The sequence below is a fragment of the Bos indicus x Bos taurus genome, chromosome 18, assembly GCF_003369695.1.
Source record: "Bos indicus x Bos taurus breed Angus x Brahman F1 hybrid chromosome 18, Bos_hybrid_MaternalHap_v2.0, whole genome shotgun sequence".
NCBI lineage: Eukaryota > Metazoa > Chordata > Mammalia > Artiodactyla > Bovidae > Bos > Bos indicus x Bos taurus.
This window is the reverse complement of record NC_040093.1, coordinates 20,230,992-20,254,478: the sequence shown is the minus strand read 5'-3', so window position 1 is coordinate 20,254,478 and position 23,487 is coordinate 20,230,992. Positions and strand designations below refer to the sequence as shown.

The 23,487-nt window shown below is 42.4% G+C and overlaps 1 pseudogene; it reads right to left on the bottom strand.

Annotated features, from left to right (window-relative positions):
* Positions 1 to 8,791: 8,791 nt before the first annotated feature.
* On the bottom strand, positions 8,792 to 9,764 carry LOC113875328 (annotated as a pseudogene).
* Between the last annotated feature and the right edge of the window lie 13,723 nt (positions 9,765 to 23,487).

Sequence of the window (23,487 nt, the reverse complement as noted above, 5' to 3'; positions counted from 1 at the left end):
AAGGCGAGAATAGAAGAATCTTCCTTAAAATGTACAGTACTGTCCCTTCTGGCTGTAACAGACATGCTCTGGCCATCAGTACCTTAGGTGCCCTGAATACTGGTGGAACCAGAAGTGTTTCTAAACACAGGTATGATGCTGTCTCCTCCCACTGCAGCACCTATACTCCGGACTGGAAAGCCGCTCGTGCTCTGACTGGATTCATGAACAGCAGTATCTCCAGCCACAGGTTTAGTGCCAGCCCCTCTGATAGTAACAGCCAGGCTCCCCTGGGTGTCTCACAGAAGGCTGGAAGTGTTTATTGGCTCAATGGGCCCCAAATGCTCTGTCCATTTGTGGGAAGAGAACGAGGTGCCTCAAAGATGGAAGTGGGTCTGGGGACAGGTACAAAGACCCCAAAACTACCACTACCTAAAGGGGCTTAGATGCTGATGGGGTGCCCCACCCTCTGATAGTCCTGCCTTTCGGCCATTTATTTGATCATCCTCCATCATAGGTATTGTGCTGTCCTTGCTTGTTGGGACACGTGTGTTCTGGTAGTGACCAGGTGCTCTGACTGTAGGGGAACAAAAGGGCCTCTGACACAGGTGTGGTTTTGGACCTTTCAGCACCACGGATGTCCTCTGGTCAGGTGTGTCTCAGGTGGTCTGACTGTGGGTGGGAACCGAGGCATCTCCCAAGCACTGTTATGATGCCGGCCCCTCCTACTGCATCTGCTGTGTTCCAGCAGCCCAGCACCCAGGTGACCCAGACTTCAGCAGGAGCAGCCATGCCTCAGAAGTGAGTTTGTTCTCAGGGCTGCTGTCTCCTTCAGTAGGAACAGGTGCACTGGGCAGAGTGGGCCTCAGGTGCTCTGACTGTAGGCAGGAAGGAAAGGTCTCCCAGGACAGTTTTCACTCCATACAACCTGGTCGCTGTAAACTCAGTGGCAGGTGCTGTAGGCTGACAGGTAGCAAGTCTAAGCCTATACAGTGTGAGCTGTAGTGCTGGCTGTTCTCCCAAGCCTAGTTCCAAAGCTGGGTGCCTGCCCCAGACATGGTACTGGCGTTTGGGATGAACACAGTGACCCCAAAACTGCCACCACCCAAAGGGGTCTAGATGCTGACAGGATATTCCCCCTGTTGTGGTGGCTCCTTCCTGACAGTCTGCCTTTTGATCACTGTTTGATCATCCTCCTATGCTGTCCCTTTTCCATGAGTTCCTAGTGCCATCAACCTGATCTCCTTTAGGCAAGGATCTAGGGATGGATTGGATGGCCCAGGCCTCATACAGGCAGGCCTGCTCAGGGAGAAAAGCAAGGGGAGTCCCTCTGGCCCTGGAGGAGGGCTCTTTACTATTCTCGAGTGGCTACACATCTTTGAACTGTAAGCACACAATACTGTCACTTGGAGAGTCTTACCAGGACACAGCTCATTCGGTAAAGAATCTGTCTGCAGAGACTTCCCTGGTGGTCCAGAGGCTAAGACTCCAAGTTCCAGTGCAGGGGGCCTGGGTTCAATCCCTGGTCAGGGAACTAGATCCCACATGCTGCAACTGAAGATCCTGCATGCCACAGGGAAGACAGAAGACTCCCCATGCAGCCCAATAAATAAAAGTTAAAAAAAAAAAGAATCTGCAAAGCAGGAGACCCAGGTTCAATTCCTGGATCAGGAAGATCCACTGGAGAAGGAAATGGCAACCCACTTCAGTAGTCCTGCCTGGAGAATCCCATGGACAGAGGAGTTTGGCAGGTTCCAGTCCATGGGGTCACAAGAGTTGGACATGACTTGGCAACTAAACCACCACAGACCACTGCCACCAGGATCCCAAGGGAAAGATCTTGGAGAGGAGCCCCGAGCCTACTGGACTGGGTAACACCTCTTCAGGGTGATAGAAAACTTGAGGAGGTAACAACCCTAGATCTGGGTAGAACCTGCTGGGAACAGGGTGGAGGAAGGGCACAGGTGCTCCAGAGAGATCCCTGCCCAAAGCGGGAATGGGGAGGGCGAGCTGGGCTGGCACAGGAAGGAGTGAAAATTGCTGAGGAAGTTGCCCATGGAGGGCAGTTGAACCTGAGAGTTTAGTACGCAACTTGAGCTCTCCTCACTACCAGCTCCTCCAAGGTACGGTGTGCACAGATCAGCCTGATGCTTGTGACATAGTGCTGAAATGCATTGACAGAGAAAGGGCCCTCCAGCAAAGGAGAGTGATGGAAAAGCACGAGAGGGCAGAGGGCGAAGCCCAGCTGCCCAGTCCCAGAGGAGTGTTTTAACTCTTCAAAGCAGCCCTTTGCAAGTATTTGGCACCACATGTGCCCTGTGGTCTGGAGGACTATTCAGGACTGTGAACTCCCAGAGCCTACACAACTGTCACCCCCAGGTGTGCAGGTTCCTCCACACCAAGGCTCAGCAACCAGTCCCTATGAGTCCCTCAGCCCTTTCCCCATGGTCACTGCCGAGCAGAGCCTGCCAAAGCCAGAGGCCAAAGTGCCAGAGCAACCTGGATCCTGCCAGGGTCAGGACTGGCTTGCAGGAAGGAGTCAGGGTAAAAGAAAGGGGGTTTGGGGGACCAGGGTTCAGCTCTGTTCCAGTCATTGTCCAGGAGGCCTGGGATAGCTGCAAGAGAATGGGTGCTAAGGTGCAGAGGAAAGGATGAGCAGCTTCTGTCCCAGCCTCTTCCTTTCAGGTGGTCACCACCCACCACAGTTTACTCCACACTCTCCACTTTTCATGCTAGTAGCTCAGGGCTACCAGATGTGCCTCCTTGGGGGACCTCTCTATCACTGTTCCAAGTCCAGGAGCAGGCATGCCTTCTCTGTGGCCACCTTGGAAAGGAGCAAGTCCCCAGCATCCTGAGCTGGGGAGTTTTCTGAGATGGGGCACCCAGACCTGACCTGACCAGGTAGACACTGCACCCTGCAACATAACTTTCCAGGCAGGCAAATTCTCTTCAATTCTTTTCGTATACTTTACAGATTGCAAACAGCATTTAACCCTTAGAACCTTCCTCAGCTCACATGCATGTTAGTGGAGAAGCCAGGATTTGAACTCAGTCTGATTCCAGAGCTCATGCGTTATCCACTTGACTGTGGTGCCTCCTCTTCATGTAGGCATTGTGGGTGACCATTTTTATAGTCCTTAGGAGACTCAGCACCATGGCACACCTCTGATGAGCACATGCAATGCATAGTAGGAGGTCTGAATTGGTTCAACTCAACCAATTCAGACTCAAGGTACCCACAGGCCACAGTGGGCTCTAGTATCTTCAGAATCTTCTGGGAGAAGGAGAGAACAGAGAGGACAGAGAGCAGAAATTGTCAGAATTACCCCTCAGGCATCTCTCTGCCCAGTGAGCCATGCAGCAAACTAAGCAGCTGTGAGCTGTCTTCTCCTGGGTGCAGGACAGATTTATTGCAGGATTCACCTTGGGTGAAAAGTCTTATTACTCAAGGACACAGTATCTCTTGTAATAATCCTATAGATTCACTTTAAGGGTCATGATCAGAATTGATAACTTACCAATATTAATTTTTCCATTCTACCAGATTGGTACATATTTTCTTTATATTTAGGACTTTTAAATTTTCTTTCAGAATGTTTTGTAGTAGGAGGTGACAAATGATAGCCCATGAGCCATGTTTTGTCCACAGCCTGTTTTTGTGGATGTAAAATGTGGGTGTGTAATGCCAGTGAGCTTAAAATAGTATTAACAGTTACTAAATTTAAAAAATAAATAAAAACAGAAGAAAATACAACAAGATGTAACCTGTAAAGCCTGTAATATTTACTATCTGGCTCTTTACAGAAAAATTTGCCAACAACTCTTTTGTAGTGTATAGGTATTATACAACATTGGCTAATTCCTAAGCATTTTATAAGGTATCATAAATTTTACTTTTAAATTTTAATTTTCAGTCATTCATTAGCAGAAAATACAATTGATTTTTGTGTATTTACCTTGTATGTGGGAACCTTACTAAATTTATTCTTTACTTCTAGTAGATTCTTTGCAGAGTCCTTAGGATTTTGTATTTACACAATCATGTTGTCAATGAATAAAGATAGTTCTATTTCCTCCTCTTTACTTTGTATGCCTTTATTTTGCTTACCGTCTTCATTTGCTACAACCTAAAATATTGAAAAAAGAGACATCATTTTCTTGGTCTTAGAGGAAAGTGTTCAGTGTGCTATTAAATGAAATCTGTTATATTAACAGAGGCATTTTATCACTTAAAGGAAATTTCCTCCAATTCTTATTTTGTCAAAAGATTTTTCTGAAGAGGCCCTTGTATTTTGTCAATTACCTTGCCCACAGTTTTAAGATAATCACATGACTTTCCTTCTTTATTTTCTTAATATGATGAATTGCTTTGATTGGTTTTTGAGTGTTAAACCAACCTTGCATACCTGGGACAAATCCCACTGGTACCCCTAGATCAACCTTTGCTCTCTGGTTGGATTCAATTTTAAAGTTTTGTTAAAGATTTTTAATGTCTGTGTTCATGAGGGATATTAAACTGTTAATTTCTTTACTGTTGGGCTTTGATATTAGTGTCATGTTTGCCTTGTAGAATGAGTAGAAAATGTTTACTCCTATACTCTCTGAAAGAGTTTATATAACACTGGTAAAGTATCTGATGTTAAAGCTGAAACTCCAGTACTTTGGCCACCTGATGAGAAGAGTTGACTGATTGGAAAAGACTCTGATGCTGGGAGGGATTGGGGGCAGGAGGAAAAGGGGACAACAGAGGATGAGATGTCTGGATGGCATCACCGACTCGATGGACGTGAGTTTGAGTGAACTCTGGGAAATGGTGATGGACAGGGAGGCCTGGCGTGCTGCAATTCATGGGGTCACAAAGAGTCGGACACGACTTAGCAACTGAACTGAACTGAAAGTATCATCCTTACATGTTTAATAAAATTAATCTGGATCTGCAATTTTCATCAACAAAAGGAGTTTAAGGTCACTTGTTATCCTTTTGGAGAAGGAAATGGCAACCCACTCCAGTATTCTTGCCTGGAGAATCCCAGGGGCGGGGGATCCTGTTGGGCTGCCATCTATGGGGTCGCACAGAGTCGAACATGACTGAAGCAACATCTGTCAAAACTGTAGTGAAGCTCCCTTCTTTATTCCTCATACTGGCCATTTGATTTTTTTCCCTTTTTATTTCTTGATCCAACTTGCTGGAGTTTTATCAATTTTATTAATATTTTTAAAAATCCATTTTGTTAATTTTCTCTAAGGTATACTTTCTATTTCTACTCCTTTATTATTTATTTATAGTTTGGATTTAATTTGTTCTCCTTGTCTCTAATCTTAGAATTGAAAATTAAATCCTTGTTTTTCAAGCTCACTTCCTTTTTCATATGAGCAGTTAAATCAGCAACATTCCCTTAAGTACTGCTTGGGCTGCATCCCACAAGTTTTAATTTGGTGTGCTTAAATTAAAAATGTTTTCCTGACATTGTCTGGAGCTCTTTCTCTCTTGTCATTGACCAAATAAATTGAGGCTTACAAAATTGAACTCTAAGCTTTAGTCTCAGCTTAGTCCAGTTGCTCAGTCGTGTCTGACTCTTTGCAGCCCCATGGACTGCAGCACACCAGGCTTCCCTGCCCATTACCAACTCCAAGAGCTTGCTCAAACTCTTGTCCATCAAGTCGGTGATGCCATCCAAATATCTCATCCTCTGTCATCCCCTTCCCCTCCTGCCCTCAATCTTTCCCAACATCAGGGTCTTTTCAAATGAGTCAGTTCTTCGCATCAGGTGGCCAAAATATTGGAGTTTCAGCTTTAGCATCAGTCCTTCCAATGAACACCCAGGACTGATCTCTCTTAGGATGGACCGGTTGGATCTCCTTGCAGTCCAAGTGACTCTCAAGAGTCTTCTCCAACACCACAATTCGAAAGCATCAATTCTTCGGTACTCAGCTTTCTTTGTAGTCCAACTCTGACATCCATACATGACTACTGGAAAAACCATAGCCTTGACTAGATGGACCTTTGTTGACAAAGTAGTGTCTCTGCTTTTTAATATGCTGTCTAGGTTGGTCATAACTTTCCTTCCAAGGAGTAAGCGTCTTTTAATTTCATGGCTACAATCACCATCTGCAGTGATTTTGGAGCCCAAAAAAATAAAGTCTGACACTGTTTCCACTGCTTCACTTCACTAACTGCCATGAAGTGATGGGACCGGATGCCATGATCTTCGTTTTCTGAATGTTGAGCTTTAAGCCAACTTTTTCCCTCTCCTCTTTCACTTTCATCAAGAGGCTCTTTAGTACTTCACTTTCTGCATAAGGGTGGTGTCATCTGCATATCTGAGGTTACTCATATTTCTCCCGGCAATCTTGATTCCAGCTTGTGCTTCTTCCAGCCCAACGTTTCTCATGATGTACTCTGCATAGAAGTTAAATAAGCAGGGTGACAGTATACAGCCTTGACGTACTCCTTTTCCTATTTGGAACCAGTCTGTTGTTCCATGTCCAGTTCTAACTGTTGCTTCCTGACCTGCATACAGGTTTCTCAAGAGGCAGGTCAGGTGGTCTGGTATTCCCATCTCTCAGAATTTTCCACAGTTTATCGTGATCCACACAATCAAAGGCTTTGGCATAGTCAGTAAAGCAGAAATAGATGTTTTTTTGTGGAACTCTCTTGCTGTTTTGATGATCCAGCGAATGTTGGCAATTTGATCTCTGGTTCCTCTGCCTTTTCTAAAACCACCTTGTACATCTAGAAGTTCATGGTTCATGTATTGCTGAAGGCTGGCTTGGAGAATTTCAAGCATTACTTCACTAGAGTGTGAGATGAGTGCAATTGTGTGGTAGTTTGAGCATTCTTTGTGGGGCCCAAGATAAAGTGAACTGGAGGTATGAAAATGAATGTGTCCCCGCTGACAGAGGTGGTTTCAGAACCTCAGGACTTGGTGAGAGTGCTGCTTGTGGTGGCTGCTTGGCTGAGGCAGGCGGCTGCTTGGCTGAGGCAGGCGGGGATTAGAGTTTGGCTGAGCACCCAGGCCTGGTGACCCGCCCCTCCCCGCTCAGCTCTGCCAATGGGCGTGGCTGGTGGTGTTTTCCCTGATGGAAATTGCATTCTCCAAAACTTCACCCATGGGAACTGCCACCTCTGAATCCTAAAGACCCAAATGGGTGGTGCCTGCCCCTTCACTTTCAAGTCAGGCCGTTTCTGCAGGACTTGACACATGGTGGTGGTGGGGGTGGGAGTGTCCCGGGGGGCAGGGGGTGTCCCCCGTTTCAGATACTTGGATGTGATTAAAGTGAAATAATGTTACAGGCAGAGGGACCATGGTGTGCAAAGGCTTGGAAGTGCATTTGAGTGGAGTATTTGGGAAACCTGGGGCCAGTCTCCTATCAAGTCTCCTGTCTACGGGAAACAGATTTGGAGTGGCTTGGCATGTTGAGCAGTTAGGGCTTTATCTGAATGTGATGGTAGACATGGAGGCTTTTGAACCTAGAGCTAGGGCTTTAAAAGGTTCCCAGAGGTGGGAGGGGGTCCAAAAGGGAAGGGGTATATGTATACATGTAGCTGATTCACTCCATTATGCAGCAGAAACCAACACAACATTGTAATGCAATTATACACTTTTTTTTTTTTAAGGGTTCCCTGGTGGCTCAGGAGGTAAAGAGTCTGCCTGCAATGCGGGAGGCCTGGTTTGATCCCTGGGTCAAGATCCCATGGAGAAGGAAATGGCAGCCCTCTCCAGTATTCTTGCCTGGAGAAGCCCATGAACAGAGGAGCCTGGCAGGCTACAGTCCATGGGGTTGCAAAGAGTTGAGCACCATTGAGCGACTTCACTCTCTTCTTTTTCTTTAAAAAAGAAAAGAAAATGCAACAAAGTATACAGTAAAAATCAGCTCTCATTCTAAAAGCAATTAAAACATTTGGGGGGAACCCCATTTAAAAAGATAAAAGGTTCCCAGAGGCAGCTTAGGGTAGAGTGGACATGGGGGTGGTAATGAGAGTGAAAGTGGGAGATCCTGAGAAAAAGTTGCTGGCCTGTATCCAAGAGTAACCATGAGGTCAGGACCAGAGCAGTAGCCAAAGAGGGGTGTCTGGAGCCCTATACAAAGGTTACAGGATAAAAATCTCTGGAACTGACCAAGCCCCATAGCAACCATTGCCATGAGCCTCTGGATCTAAGCCAGCCAGTTCCCTGACCTCATACTAAGTAAAATGCCTACCATATTACCCACCTTATGGCATCCTAACCAATCACCTAATGCCACCATTCCAATAGGAATTTTCTCTGTCTTGAGGCCATAAAAATTGGCTGCTAGCCTGCAAAAGGGTTCAGCTCTCCTTTGAGCTGGCCCACTCTTCTGTGTCTCCGACTCTAATAAACTTTATTCTCCTTTCATTCTGCCTCACATCTGGAAATTCTTTTCCAACTCATGCACAGACCACAACAGACTCCTGTCTAGACACAAACAAGAGCCTTTGTGTCTAGGAGCATTTTTACTTGTCCTGGAAAAAAATCTCATCTCTGATCCCTGAAACACCAGAGCAGGCTAAGACTTCCCACTCCCCCGACCCCAGCCTCCGACCTCGGCCTCCTCCATCCTGAAGGGTGCCAGGAGCACACAGAAGCTAAAGGTGGTGCCAACTCAAGAACTGTGCTTGAGTTCTGGAATCAGGCCAGACTAAATGTGTGTGTTTGGTGTATGAAGAGTTGGGGAGAGAGGACAGGCCTGTCTGAATTTGCAGGGGACTGTGAGAGGCATTAGCAGTTTCTCTCAAAAAAAGGGGTGGGGGGGAGGAAGTAGAGTTACACCCTTTCTCATAAAACTGGTTTTAATTTAATGTCTGGAGGAAGATGACTGCCTGGCCATCGCCTCTCTCTGAGTCCTTTCTGGAAGCTTCCTTTGGTAAGTCCTGATTTTGTGGCAATTTTAAATTGACAGTTTTAAATCTAATCCTCTTTATGTTGTAAGGCAAGCCTGGCTTTTGCTCATCCCAGATACCCTTTGATTTCTGTTCAGTCCACATGTACTCAGGGGAGACCATCTTGGTGGGTTTGTGGTAAAGCAGGTATTTGTTCAGGTGGCTTTCATCATTTCACATGGCCTCTATGTGATTGGCCTGGTCGACCACCATCATCTCCTGGCAGGCCTTGGTGGGTTTGTAAACCTCTGGCATGGACCCCACAAATAAGGCCCCTATGTAATAAAAGTCCCCCTCATCATCAGGAATATGGGCCTGTGACTGAGGCCGGTGTTCATAGGGGAAATTCATAGGGGAAATTTTCTTGACTAAGCTCATAGAAGTCAGAATGGAGGGTGCCAAACAAGGAGGAGAGGATCTCCATGCCCACATGATCACTAAACTTCATGTCCACATTTGCACATATAAGGTAATTCACCTCCTCGTAGAAGCGCTGCTCAGTAAAATTTCTGATCCCCTCCATACAGTGCATAGAGATCTCCTGCCAGTTGGCACAGCTCTGGACCTTGAGAATGACAATCTGCCGTCCTTTCTGAAGGGGAATGCGAGGAACATAGTCTGGCCAGTGAGTGAAGATATAGTAGTTCACCCTGTGTCCCACCATGAAGTACATCTCTGCCGTCTTCAGGAACAGCTTCAGGTGGAAATGTATTTTTTTACAACAAACACAGTTAATCCAATGGTGATATTCTGAAGCTGGAACTGTTCATTCAGGACGTCAGTGTTGAAAGCCCTGTCCCAGATGATGGGAGCCAGGCAGGGGGGTCACAGGAAGAACATCTTTCCTAGGGGGTGTTAGAACATCTGGCTGGAGATTCAACATGTTTGATAATCTTACACCTTGTTCACCATGGGTTTTTCTAAGAACCTTGCTTGCCCAGGTTAGGATGCTTTCCAACGTCTGGCTTCTTGGATTCGGGTAACAATAGCCAAAGAAGGCCAAGGCAAGAGCTATTAAAAGAAGAAAGTTCATTCGATGAAGTAAGTAACATATTGGGTTCTTTGACAATGTCTTGACCAGCCGGGCCATGCCTCCACTTCAGACTGTTAAAGCCAGGATCACCAAATGCTGCTGAGAAGCTGCCCCTTCTCACTCTTCCACTCACAGCGGTCTCTCCCGGGCACAGGAAGGCAGAATGCATTGACCACAAGGTGCTTATGTTGCCTGGTCCTTTTGAGATTCTACCTGCCAGGGGCTCCTGGGAGTTGGGTGTTTAGGACCACCAAACTGAGTAAGACTTCTGGACTGGCAGAATCTTGATAAATTCAAGTTTGATATAAGATCATGTCAAAGTAACCAGGTGGTAGGATTCGGTCAACTGTCTACTAGAACTTCCAGGCCAGCTTGTAGGAGAAAAGGCAGGGCTCCTGAAACAGGCTCAGGAGACTAGCCGAAGGGCAGCCACTGAGCAGGTCAAGGACAGAGATTGTGATGAAAGCAGATCAGGGCAGCAGCCACCAGAGGACCTGACCAGGACCTCAGAGGGCTTGTGCTCTGGCCTTCTCTTGATACTTACTGACTGTGAGAAATTTACATAAGCACTAATTTCCTGAAAAGTCAATAAAGTTGAGAACAGACTGTCTTCAAGGTCACATGCATACAGGCTGTTGTGGGCAATCATTCAGGAGGCTTTATATGGTAATTGTAGTGGAAGAGATAAAAGATCTTTAGATCAAGGATTGTTTTCCTGTATTACTCTTTGTTGTTCTGTCAGTAAGTCGTGTCTGACTCTTTGCAACCCCATGGACTGAAGCACAACAGGCTTCCCTGCCCTTCACTATCTCTCGGAGTTTTCCCAAACTCATGTCCATTGAACTGGTGATGCCATCCAACCATCTCATTCTCTGTCACCTCCTTCTCCTCCTGCCCTCAACCTTTCTCAGCATCAGGGTCTTTTCCAATGAGTCCACTCTTCGCATCAGGTGGCCAAAGTATTAGAGCTTCAGCTTCAGCATCAGTCCTTCCAATGAATATTCAGAGTTGATTTCCTTTAGGATTGACTGGTTGTATCTCCTTGCAGTCCAAGGGACTCTCAAGAGTCTTCTTCAGCACCACAGTTAGAAAGCATCAATTCTTTGGCACTCAGCCTTCTTTACAGTCCAATTCTCACATCCATACATGACTAGTGGAAAAACCAGCGCTTTGACTATATAGACCTTTGTCAGCAAAGTGATGTCTTTGCTTTTTAATACACTGTCTAGGTTTGTCATGGCTTTTCTTCCAAGGAGCAAGTGTCTTTTAATTTAATGGCTACAGTCACTATCCACAGTGATTTTGGAGGCTAAGAAAATAAAATCTGTCACCATTTCCACTTTTTTCCCCTTCTATTTGCCATGAAATGATGGGACCAGATAACATGATCTTAGTTTTTTGAATGTTTAGTCTTAAGCCAGCTTTTTAACTCTGCACTCTCACCCTCATCTAGAGGCTCTTTAAGTTCCTCTTCACTTTCTGCCATTAGAGTGGTATCATCTACATATCTGAGGTTGTTGATACTTCTCCCAGCAATCTTGATTCCAAATTGTGATTCATCCAGCCTGGCATTTTGCCTAATGTACTCTGCATATAAGTTAAATAAGCAGGGTGACAATATACAGCCTTGATTTACTCTAATAATCACTCTAATAATCATTTAAAATTACGCTGGACATTTACTATGGAGATCCTAGGTCTTGTGTTACAGTTAGGATTATGCTGCTGAAGTTTGTGTACATTATATTGCTGACTCCTTACAGTGATCCTGGGAGGTGGATGCTACATTATCCTCATGGTCCAGATGGTAAGACAAGTTCAGAGAGGTGGGTAACTAGCCCATGACCGCATGACCCGCTGCTAAGTGCTGAAGCCAGCTAAGTAGCCAGACTCCAGGCTACTCTGTGTTCTGATCCATGGCTTCATTTGTGTGTTCTTTGCAGTTTCCTTTTTCTGGGCTCTTTTCTCAGTCAAGTGCCTTTGGGTCTCTCCCATATGCTTCCAATAGCAGTTGAGGCAGAGTCCTTAAGATGGGTATGGGAACCTGATCCAATGCCATTTTTGACTCTTGGCTTCTCGTGTTGCCAACACATGTACTTTGCTTTGCAGTCCTAGGCTGCTCCAAGCATATGTCTCCTCTAAAACACACTCCTGCCCGCCTGCTATGAGACTAACAGTGGGTATAAAAGTCCCATGGTGGGTAGGGATCATCTGCCGTCTGCACCCTGAAGCTGCCTGGTGTTCTTGTGCTACTCTGTGATACCTTGTTTCTGCCTTCCCATAGAAGTAGGTGGCTGGAGCCATGGTTTCTGAAACCTTCTCAGGGTTGTTCTTAGCATTTTAGGAGGCAAAGATGAGTGAATTTTAATAAGTGTCTTTTAAGGGACTGACACATTGCCTTTGTGATCCAGATTGTGACATTTGCCCAGTGTGCATAAGAATGTTAGTACGATCTTGATTGTCATGCCTAGTCATAATGCTGATGTAGTGGCAGACCTGTAGACAACACTGTGATGTTGTGAATGCCAGAAGACTGAACAACTGCTTTGATGAGGAAATGACACTCTGTAGTGTCTCTAAGTCTGTCTAGTTATGACACTCTCTAGTCATAAGGAGCATGGGCCTCATGTGCTTGTGGGTCTAGCCCTGTATTTGTGGCTTTGGTGACTGTCTGGGAAATATGCTTATCCCAGGGCGGTGGAAGAGGGAATCCATGAGTTTGTTCATAGCACTTCTCTGGGAATCCTGGAGGTTAAAGAACATTACAGATGAAGACGTAGAGAGGATGGAGTAGTCACCAATGGCATAGAACCAGGGAGAGAGACTCAGTGTAGCTTTTGACCACTTAAGTAGGTCCTGACTACTTAACAGATCTGCCAGGGCACGAGCTTGAGAACCTCCAGGCTTTCCTGTCTCCATGGCACCACTGGCCCATGTGTCAGGCCCTAGGCTATAACCTCCCTGACTCCAGCCTGTTCAACACAAGTACCTGGATCTTGTTCAAGCCATTACCGCTGGCCACTGTCATTGTTCAAACCCTGTTTCTTTACCCTACTACCCTTTTTCATGGCTGAATAACATCCCATTATATGTGTGTGTGTGTGTGTGTGTGTGTGTATCACATCTTCTTTATCCATTCATACAGTAATGAGCAATTTATGCTGTTTTTTGTGGCTACTGTGAATAATGCTGCAACATGAATAGAGGTTGCTCTTTAAGATCCTATTTTTATTTCCTTTAGATATATACCCAGAAGTGGGACCTGTTGAAAGTGTCCATGAGCATCTCTGTTGTATACCAAATGGTCCTTGGTCCAAAATATCCATGCTTAAAAAACGTTCCTGGGCTCAAATAGCCCATAATATTTATTCATACTTTTCATTTACAGGATTAATACGTTAAAAGTTCTATCATGTGTTATTGGTCCAATAATTGTGTTATGGCTGCATTGCCAACCATAATGCTTTTTGCCTTGGTAGCCTAGTTGGTGATGGCACATGGGAGTAGGTTGATGGGTTGGGACTTAAATCTTGCAGAAGAGCAGGATTTATATTAGCTCTGCATACCAAGGAAGAGTCCTAAAGTAAGAGAAATGCACAGAGGATGACACATCAAGGATGGGATCTATTAATAGAGGTGTGTGGTATGTTAATTTGTCACTGAGAGTTTGGTTCATGTGACTGGGGCATTCGGTAAGGGTGGAGTTTGAAAGGAAGGGCTTGGTCAAGTCACTGTGTTAAACAAGCAGTGAACACATTGATGTAAACACATTACTGAGCTTCTGTCTTATTCAAGAGGAATGAGAAGAGGTGTGGCTGTACTGCCACCTAGTGGTTGGGTGCAATGTCTGCCATGAGGGAGATTTTTGTTGTTCAGTTGCTAAGTCCGACGACAATAAACAGCCTTGTCGTCCCAATTTTGAACCAGTCTGTTGTCCCAGGTCTGGTTCTAACTGTTGCTTCTTAACCTGAATACAGGTTTCTCAGGAGATAGGTAAGGTGGTATGTATTCTCATCTCTAAGAATTTCCCAGAGTTCGTTGTGATCCACACAGTCAAAGACTTTAGCCTACTCGGTAATACAGAAGTAGATGTTTTTCTGGAACTCTCTTGCTTTTTCTATGATCCAGCAGACATTGGCAATTTGATATCTGGTTCCTCTGCCTTTTCTAAACCCAGTTTGTACATCTGGAAGTTCTTGGTTCACATACTGCTGAAGCCTAGCCTGAAGGATTTTGAGCATAATATTGCTAGCATGTGAAATGAGTGCAATTGTTTGTTAGTTTGTACATTCTTTGGTATTTCCTTTCCTTGAGACTGGAATGAAAACTTACCTTTTCCCATCCTGTGGCCACTGCTAGGTTTTCCAAATTTGCTGCCATATTGAGTGCAGCATAATAACAGCATCATCTTTTAGGGATACTGGGCATCTAACCCTCCTACAACCATCCCATCACCCAAGGTTAACGGGGATGTTTTCCTTGAATTGATAGACTAAAGAGGTATGATCTGATAAACTACAAGAAGCATCTGCTACTATTTGGAGCTGTTTTAATGAATGTGACTCCAATACTTACCTGCCAACATAGGCAGTATACTATTTGACCTAAGTCTTAGTAACATTTTTTTTTTTTCAGATCTGTTTCCTCAGGCAAGGGAAAGAAAAGCAAAAATAAACAAAGGGGACCTAATTAAACTTAAAAGCTTTTGTACAGTGAAGAAAACAATATTGGTGAGAACGTAAATTGGTACAGCCACTATGGAAAACAGTATGGATGTTCCTTAAAAAATAAAAACAGAATTATCATATGATCCAGCAGTTCCACTCCTGAGTATATTCTAAGAAAATAAAAACAGTTATTCAAAAAGATATATGCACCCCAACGTTCATAACATTATTTACAATAGCCAAGATATGGACAACCAGGCCCATCAGCAGACGAATAGATAAGAAAAATATAACAATCATACATGATTGAATATTACTTAGCTATAAGGAAGAATGAAATTTTGTCATTTGGAACATCATGGATATACCTGAAGAGTATTATACTTAGTGACTTAAGTTAGAGAAAGCCAAACACTGTCTTTGCTAATATGGAATATAAAAAATAAAACAAATGAATATAACAAAACAGAAGCAACTTTATAGATACAGAAAACAAAATAGTGGTTACTGGTCTAGAGAGGTTTGTGGGGAGGGGCAAGATAGGGGAAGGGGAATTAAGAGGTACACACTATTAGGTATAAAATACATAGGATAAAATGAAGTTATGTTATAGGACAGAAATATAATATTTCATAACTTTAAATGAAGCATGATCTATAAAAATATTGAATCACTCTTTTGTATACCTGAAATTAATAAAACTTTGTAAATGAATTGCACTTCAATACATAAATAAATAAAGCTGGCATTATAATCTAATATTTTAATAAGAGAGATTTTAATATTTAATATTTTAATGGAGAAGGAAATGGCAACTCACTCCAGTATTCTTGCCTGGAGAATCCCATGGACGGAGAAGCCTGGGGTGCTACAGTCCACGGGGTTGCAAAGAGTCAGACACGACTGAGCAACTTCACTCACTCACTCATTTTAATAATACTGGCTTTTATATTTGTCTGTTCATCATTATAGAAGAACCTTATATTTTTTATGTCTTCTAGGTAGTCTTACATTCTTATATTTCAACTTTAAGGACCCCCTTTAGCATTACTCATACAGCAGATCTAGTGGTAATGAACTTTCTCAGTTTCTCTTTATTTTGGAATGTGTTTATTTCTCATTTTTGAAGGACAGTCTTGCTGGATAGGTTTCTCCTGAGAAATTCTCTTGTAATTTTATTAATGATCCCTTGTACAAGAAAAATTTCTTTTGTCTTGCTGCTTTCAAAATTCTTTGTCTTTTACCAACTTAATTATAATGTGTGATTGATTATAATATGCGACAATTGATTATAATGACAGTGTGATTCTCTTTGGGTTTATCCTATTTGGAATATGTTGTGCTTTTTGAATTTGTAGATTAGGACTTCCATCACATTTAGTAAGTTTTTAGCCATTATTTCTTCAAATGAGCCCTCTGTCCTTTTCTCGTTTCCTTCTAGGACTTTCATAATGTGTACACGATTCCACTTGACAGAGTCCCATTAGACCTTTAGGCTCTGTTCATTTAAATTTTCTTTTTTAATTTCTTCTTAAATATTTTTTAATTTCTTTTTATAACTCAGACTTATTCATTCCAAATTATCTATCTTCAAGTTTGCTGATTCTTTATTTCCTTAGAAAGGCTGCTGCTGCTGCTAAATCGCTTCAGTCGTGTCCGACTCTGTGCGACCCCATAGACAGAGGGCAGCCCACCAGGCTCTGCTGTCCCTGGGATTCTCCAGGCAAGAACACTGGAGTGGGTTGCCATTTCCTTCTCCAATGCATGAAAGTGAAAAGTGAAAGTGAAGTCGCTCAGTCGTGTCCGACTCTTGGCGACCCCATGGACTGCAGCCTACCAGGCTCCTCCATCCATGGGATTTTCCAGGCAAGAGTACTGGAGTGGGCTGCCATTGCCTTCTCCGCCTTAGAAAGGAGTCTACTATTAAACCATTTGTGCGTTTTTTCAATGCCTTTATTTTTTAACTCAAGACTTTGTTTAGGTCTTTTTTTATACTTTCTTGGTACTCCAATTGTATGTATGTATTATTTAAAAAAATACTTTAATTTTTTGTGTCTTTCTTTTAGCTCTTCTATTTTTTTTAAATGATTGTTATAAAGTCTTTTTAATAGTTAGTCTGATGCCTGTATTTCTTTAGGGACTGTTTCTGGAGATTTAAATTGTTCCTTTGAATGAGCTGTGTTTCCTCATTTTTTATATATGCCTTGTGATCTTTTGTTGAAAAACGTTAATTTGTAAAAATAGTCACCTCCCTTTGTGTTGGCAGTTTGTCAGGTATTGGGTAAGACCTCCAATCAGCCTGGTATAAAAATTTAAGGTTTTCTCAGACCTTTTCAAAGCCTGCACCCTCTCTAGGCTCAGCTGTATGCTTTTTGTCTGATTGCTCCATATACATAGCTGCATCTCAATGTCTTAATTTCCCTGAGATTCTCACTCCTGCTTCTTCTTGGGTTCTTATCTATTCTACTGTATCCATCAATTAATAATCTCTTGCCCTAAGTGTTTGAAGGTCTGCAGTCCCTGTGGTTTTCACAAGCCATGCCCACTGATTCCCTATGCTTCTTCTAGCCTGAAGTATTAGCTATGCCATTTTTGACTGTATGAGGTCTGAGTTAGGTGACCCAGAAAATAGTCTGTCAGGCAATTCCCAGATAGGTTCAAATGTTGCTTATTTGATCCACTCTACTCTCTGTGCATCACACAAGAGAACTGGGAACTGACCATCACTTCCTCAAAGTGCATCGCGATGTGCTGGGGAGGAGATGGTGTAAGACTCAGAGGCAGATGGCACAAAACTTCCTACCCCGACCAGGAATCGAACTCTGTGCTCCCTGCAATGGAGCATAGATGGGAGCACAGAGTCCTAACCATTGGACCACCAGGGAATTCCCAGAGAGTGACTTTTTCTTGATAGGGCATTCACTTGGTTGCTATAGATCTTTGACTAATATCCAGAGGTCCAAGCAAGTTATTTTACCCAATCCCTAGCTGTTGATTTGGGCTTCCTGGCTGCCTCAGTGGTAAAGAATCCTCCTACCAATGCAGGAGACTCAGGAGATGCAGGTTCAATCCCTGAGTTAGGAAGATGTCCTGGACGAAGAAATGGCAACCCACTCCAGTATTCTTGCCTGGAGAATTCTGTGGATAGAGGAGCCTGGTGGGCTACAATCCATAGGATTGCAAAGAGTCAGACACAACTGAGCAACTAACTTAACTTTCACTATGACTGCATTACTATTTCTCTCTTCATTTCTGTCTGTTGTCTCAAGTTAGAGACCTCTTATATTAGATACATACATATTTATATTTGCTATATCTTCCTAGTAAGTTGACTTTCTAATCCTTATGTTATTTTTTGTCTCCACTGTCTGTTACTGTTTCCATTGTTTCCCCATCTATTTTCCATGTAGTGATGGGATTGGATGCCATGATCTTAGTTTTCTGAATGGTGAGTTTTAAGCCAACTTTTTCACTGACCTCTTTCAACTTCAAGAGGCTCTTTAGTTCTTCTTCACTTTCTGCCATAAGGGTGGTGTTATCTGCATATCTGAGGTTATTGATATTTCTCCTGGCAAGATTGATTCCATCTTGTGCTTCATCCAGTCCAGCATTTCGAATGATGTTCTCTGCATATAAGTTAAATAAGCAGGGTGACAATATACAGGCTTGATGTACTCCTTTCCCAATTTGGAACCAGTCTGTTGTTCCATGTCCAGTTCTAACTGCTGCTTCCTGACCTGCATACAGATTTCTCAGGAGGCAGCTAAGGTGGTCTGATAGTCCCATCTCTTTAAGAATGTTCCAGTTTGTTGTGATCCACACGGTTAAAGGCTTTGGCATAGTCAATAAAGCAGAAGTATATATTTTTCTGGAACTCACTTACTTTTTCTATGATCCAGAGGATGTTGGCAATTTGATCTCTGGTTCCTCTGCCTTTTCTAAAACCACTTTGAACATCTGCAAGTTCATGGTTCATGTACAGTTGAAGCCTGGCTTGGAGAATTTTGAGCATTAATTTGCTAGCATATGAGATGAGTGCAATGGTGTGGTAGTTTGAGCATTCTTTGGCATTGCCTTTCTTTGGGATTGGAATGAAAACCGACCTTTTCCAGTCCTGTGGCCACTGCTGAATTTTCCAAATTTGCTGGCATATTGAATGCAGCACTTTCACAAGATCATCTTTTAGGATTTGAAATAGCTCCACTGGAATTCCATCACCTCCACTAGCTTTGTTATTTGTGATGCTTTCTAAGGCCCACTTGACTTCACATTCCAGGATGTCTGGCTCTAGGTGTGTGATCACACCATCGTGGTTATCTGGGTCATGAAGATTTTTTTGTATAGTTCTTCTGAGTATTCTTGCCACCTCTTCTTAATATCTTCTGCTTCTATTAGGTCCATACCATTTCTATCCTTTATTGTGCCCATCGTTGCATGAAATGTTCCCTTGATATCTCTGATTTTCTTGAAGAGATCTCTAGTCTTTGCCATTCTATTGTTTTCCTCTATTTCTTTGCATTGATCGCTGAGGAAGACTTCCGATCTCTCCTTGCTATTCTTTGGAATTCTGCATCCAAATGAGTATATCTTTCCTTTTCTCCTTTGCCTTTAACTTCTCTTCTTTTCTCAGCTATTTATAAGGCCTCCTCAGACAACTATTTTGCCTTTTGCATTTCTTTTTCTTGGGAGTGGTCTTGATCACTGCCTCCTATACAATGTCACAAACCTCCATCCATAGTTCTTCAGGCACTCTGTCTATTAGATCTAAACCCTTGAATCTATTTCTCACTTCCACTGTATAATCGTAAGGGATTTGATTTAGGTCATACCTGAATGGTCTAGTGGTTTTCCCTACTTTGTTCAATTTCAGTCTGAATTTGGCAATAAGGAGTTGATCTGAGCCACAGTCAGCTCCCAGTCTTGCTTTTACTGACTGTATAGAGCTTCTCTATCTTTGGCTGCAAAGAATATAATCAATCTGATTTCAGTATTGACCATCTGGTGATGTCCATGTGTAAAGTCTTCTCTTGTGTTGTTGGAAGAGGGTGTTTGCTATGACCAATGCGTTCTCTTGGCAAAACTCTATTCGCCTTTGCCCTGCTTCATTCTGTACTCCAAGGCCAAATTTGCCTGTTACTCCAAGTATCTCTTGACTTCCTACTTTTGCATTCCAGTCCCCTATAATGAAAAGGACATCTTTTTGGCTGTTAGTTCTAGAAGGTCTTGTAGGTCTTCATAGAACCGTTCAACTTCAGCTTCTTCAGCATTACTGGTCAGGGCAGTATCACAGTATATATACAATATATACTGTGATACAGTATACTGTGATACACAGTATATACTGTGATATCACAGTATCACAGACTTGGATTACTGTGATATTGAATGGTTTGCCTTGGAAATGAACAGAGATCATTCTGTCGTTTTTGAGATTGCACCCAAGTACTGTATTTTGGACTCTTTTGTTGGCTATGAGGGACACTCTATTTCTTCTCAGGGATTCTTGCCCACAGTAGTAGGTATAATGGTCATCTGAGTTAAATTCATCCATTCCAGCCCATTTAGTTCAGGGATTCCTAAAATGTCGATGTTCACTCTTGCCATCCCCTGCTTGACCACTTCCAGTTCACCTTGATTCATGGACCTAACATTCCAGGTTCCTATGCAATATTGTTCTTTACAGCTTTGGACTTTACTTCCATCACCAATCACATCCACAACTGGGTGTTGTTTTTGCTTTGGCTCTGTCTCTTCATTCTTTCTGGAGTTATTTCTCCACTGTTCTCCATGTTGTTATTACTTAAAAACTATTTTGTGTTGTACAGTGTGGCCACCCTGCTCTCTATTGGTTATATGTGTAGAATATATTTTTGCAATATTTCACTTTCAGTTTACATGTTTCCTTAGATCTAAAGAGAGTCTTGTAGGCAGCATATAGTTGGATTGTTTGTTTTATTTTTAAGCTCATTCAGCCAATCTGTATCTTCTGATTGGAGTGTTAGATCCATTTACACTTAGTTACTCATAGGGAATTTAATTACCATTTTGTTAATCTCCATCCATTTTTTCCCTGTGTTCTTCTCTTAGTGTCTTCTTTTGTATTTCATTGATTTTTTTTTTTTTTGTAGTGACATGCTTTCATTCCCTTCTTGTTTCCTTTCAAGTATCTTTTGTAGATACTCTCTTTTTCGCTACCATAGGGATAAGATGAGCATTTTAAAGTTATAACAATCTATTTTGAAATGATAACAATCTCAGTGGAACACAAAAACTTTACTCCTTTGCTTCTCCACCCCCATTTTATGTTATTGCGGTCACAATTATATATTTTATAGTGTATATTTATTAATATAAGTTTAGTTTTTTATGCTTTTGTCCCTTAAATTCTGTACCAAAATTAAAAGTTGTTTACACATCATTATAATACTAAAAGACTATATTTGTCTGAGTTATTATTTATCAGAAAGCTTTATGTTTTCGTATGGTTTTCTATTGCTGTGTGATCAACTTTCTTTTCAATTTAAAGACATCCCCTTTACTTTTCTTTAGTTCAGGTCCAGTGTGATTTACTTCCTCAGCTTTTGTTTATCAATGACACCTAAGTTTTTCCTTCAGTTTTGAAGGACAGTTTTTCTGGATATAACTTTTGTGTTTGGCAGGGTTTTTTTTGTTCATTTTCTTATTCAGCACTTTGAATATATCATCCCACTTCCTTCTCATCTGAAAGATTTTTGCTGAGACTTTCACTGATAATCTTTTTTAAAAATTAATTTATTTATTTTAATTGGAGGCTAATTTCTTTAAAATATTGTGGTGGTTTTTGCCATACATCAACGTGAATTATCCACAGGTGTACATATGTCCCCCCACCATCCTGAACTGCCCCCCCCACCTCCCTCCCCATCCCATCCCTCTGGGTTGTCCCAGTGCACTGGCTTTGAGTGCCCTGCTTCATGCATCAAACTTGCACTGGTCATCTATTTTACACATGGTAATATACATATTTCAATGCTATTCTCTCAAATCACCCCCCCCCTCATCTTTTCCCACAGAGTCCAAAAGTCTGTTCTTTACATCTGTGTCTCTTTCACTGTCCTGCATATAGGGTCATCATTACCATCTTTCTAAATTCCATATATATGTGTTAATATACAGTATTGGTGTTTCTCATTCTGACTTACTTCACTCTGTACAATAGATTCCAGTTTCATCCACCTCATTAGAAATGACTCAAATGCTTTCTTTTTTATAGCTGAGTAATGGTCCATTGTGTATATATACCATAACTTCCTTATCCATTTGTCTGCCGATGGACATCTAGGTTGCTTCCATGTTCTAGCTATTGAAAACAGTGCTGCATTGAACACTGGGGTACACATGTCTTTTTCAATTCTGGTTTCCTTGGTGTGTGTGCCCAGCAGTGGGATTGCTGGGTTGTACGGAGGTTCTATTTCCAGTTTTTTAAGGAATCTCCACACTGTTCTCCATAGTGGCTGTACTATTTTGCATTTCCACCAACAGTGTAAGAGGGTTCCCTTTTCTCCACATCCTCTCCAGCATTTATTGCTTGTAGACTTTTGAATCGCAGCCATTCTGACCAGTGTGAAATGGTACCTCATTGTGGTTTTGATTTGTATTTCTCTGATGATGAGTGATGTTGAGCATCTTTTCATGTGTTTATTATCCATCTGTATGTCTTCTTTGGAGAAATGTCTGTTTAGCTCTTTGGCCCACTTTTTGATTGAGTTGTTTATTTTTCTGCTATTTAGCTGCATGAGCTGCTTGTAATTTTGGAGATTAATTCTTTGTCAGTTGTTTCATTTGCTATTATTTTCTCCCATTCTGAAGCCAGCCTTTTCACCTTGTTTATAGTTTCCTTCGTTGTGTGAAAGCTTTTAAGTTTAATTAGGTCCCAAGTGTTTATTTTTGTTTTTATTTCCATTACTCTGAGAGGTGGGTCATAGAGTATCTTGCTGTGATTTATGTCAGAGAGTGTTCTGCCTATGTTTTCCTCTAAGATTTTATATTTTTTAGTCTTACATTTAGATCTTTAATCCATTCTGAGTTTATTTTTGTGTATGGTGTTAGAAAGTGTTCTAGTTTCATTCTTTTATAGGTGATTGATCAGTTTTCCCAGCACCACTTGTTACACATATTGTCTTTTCTCCATTGTATTTTTTTGCCTCCTTTGTCAAAGATAAGGTGTCCATAGGTGCATGAATTTATCTCTGGGCTTTATATTTTGTTCCATTGATCTATATTTCTGTCTTGTGCCAGTACCATAGTATTCAGTTCAGTCGCTCAGTCGTGTCCGACTCTGCGACCCCTTGAATTGCAGCACGCCAGGCCTCCCTGTCCATCACCAACTCCCAGAGTTCACTCAAACTCATGTCCATCGAGTCAGTGATGCCATCCAGCCATCTCATCCTCTGTCATCCCCTCTGCTCCTGCCCCCAATCCCTCCCAGCATCAGAATTTTTTTCCAATGAGTCAACTCTTTGCATGAGGTGGCCAAAGTACTGGAGTTTCAGCTTCAACATCAGTCCTTCCAAAGAACACCTAGGACCAATCTCCTTTAGAATGGACTGGTTGGATCTCCTTGTAGTCCAAGGGACTCTCAAGAGTCTTCTCCAACACCACAGTTCAAAAGCATCAATTCTTTGGCGCTCAGCTTTCTTCACAGCCCAACTCTCACATCCATACATGACCACTGAAAAAACCATAGCCTTGACTAGATGGACCTTTGTTGGCAAAGTAATATCTCTGCTTTTCAATATGCTATCTAGGTTGGTCATAACTTTCCTTCCAAGGAGTAAGTGTCTTTTAATTTCATGGCTGCAGTCACCATCTGCAGTGATTTTGGAGCCCAAAAAAATAAAGTCTGACACTGTTTCCACTGTTTCTGC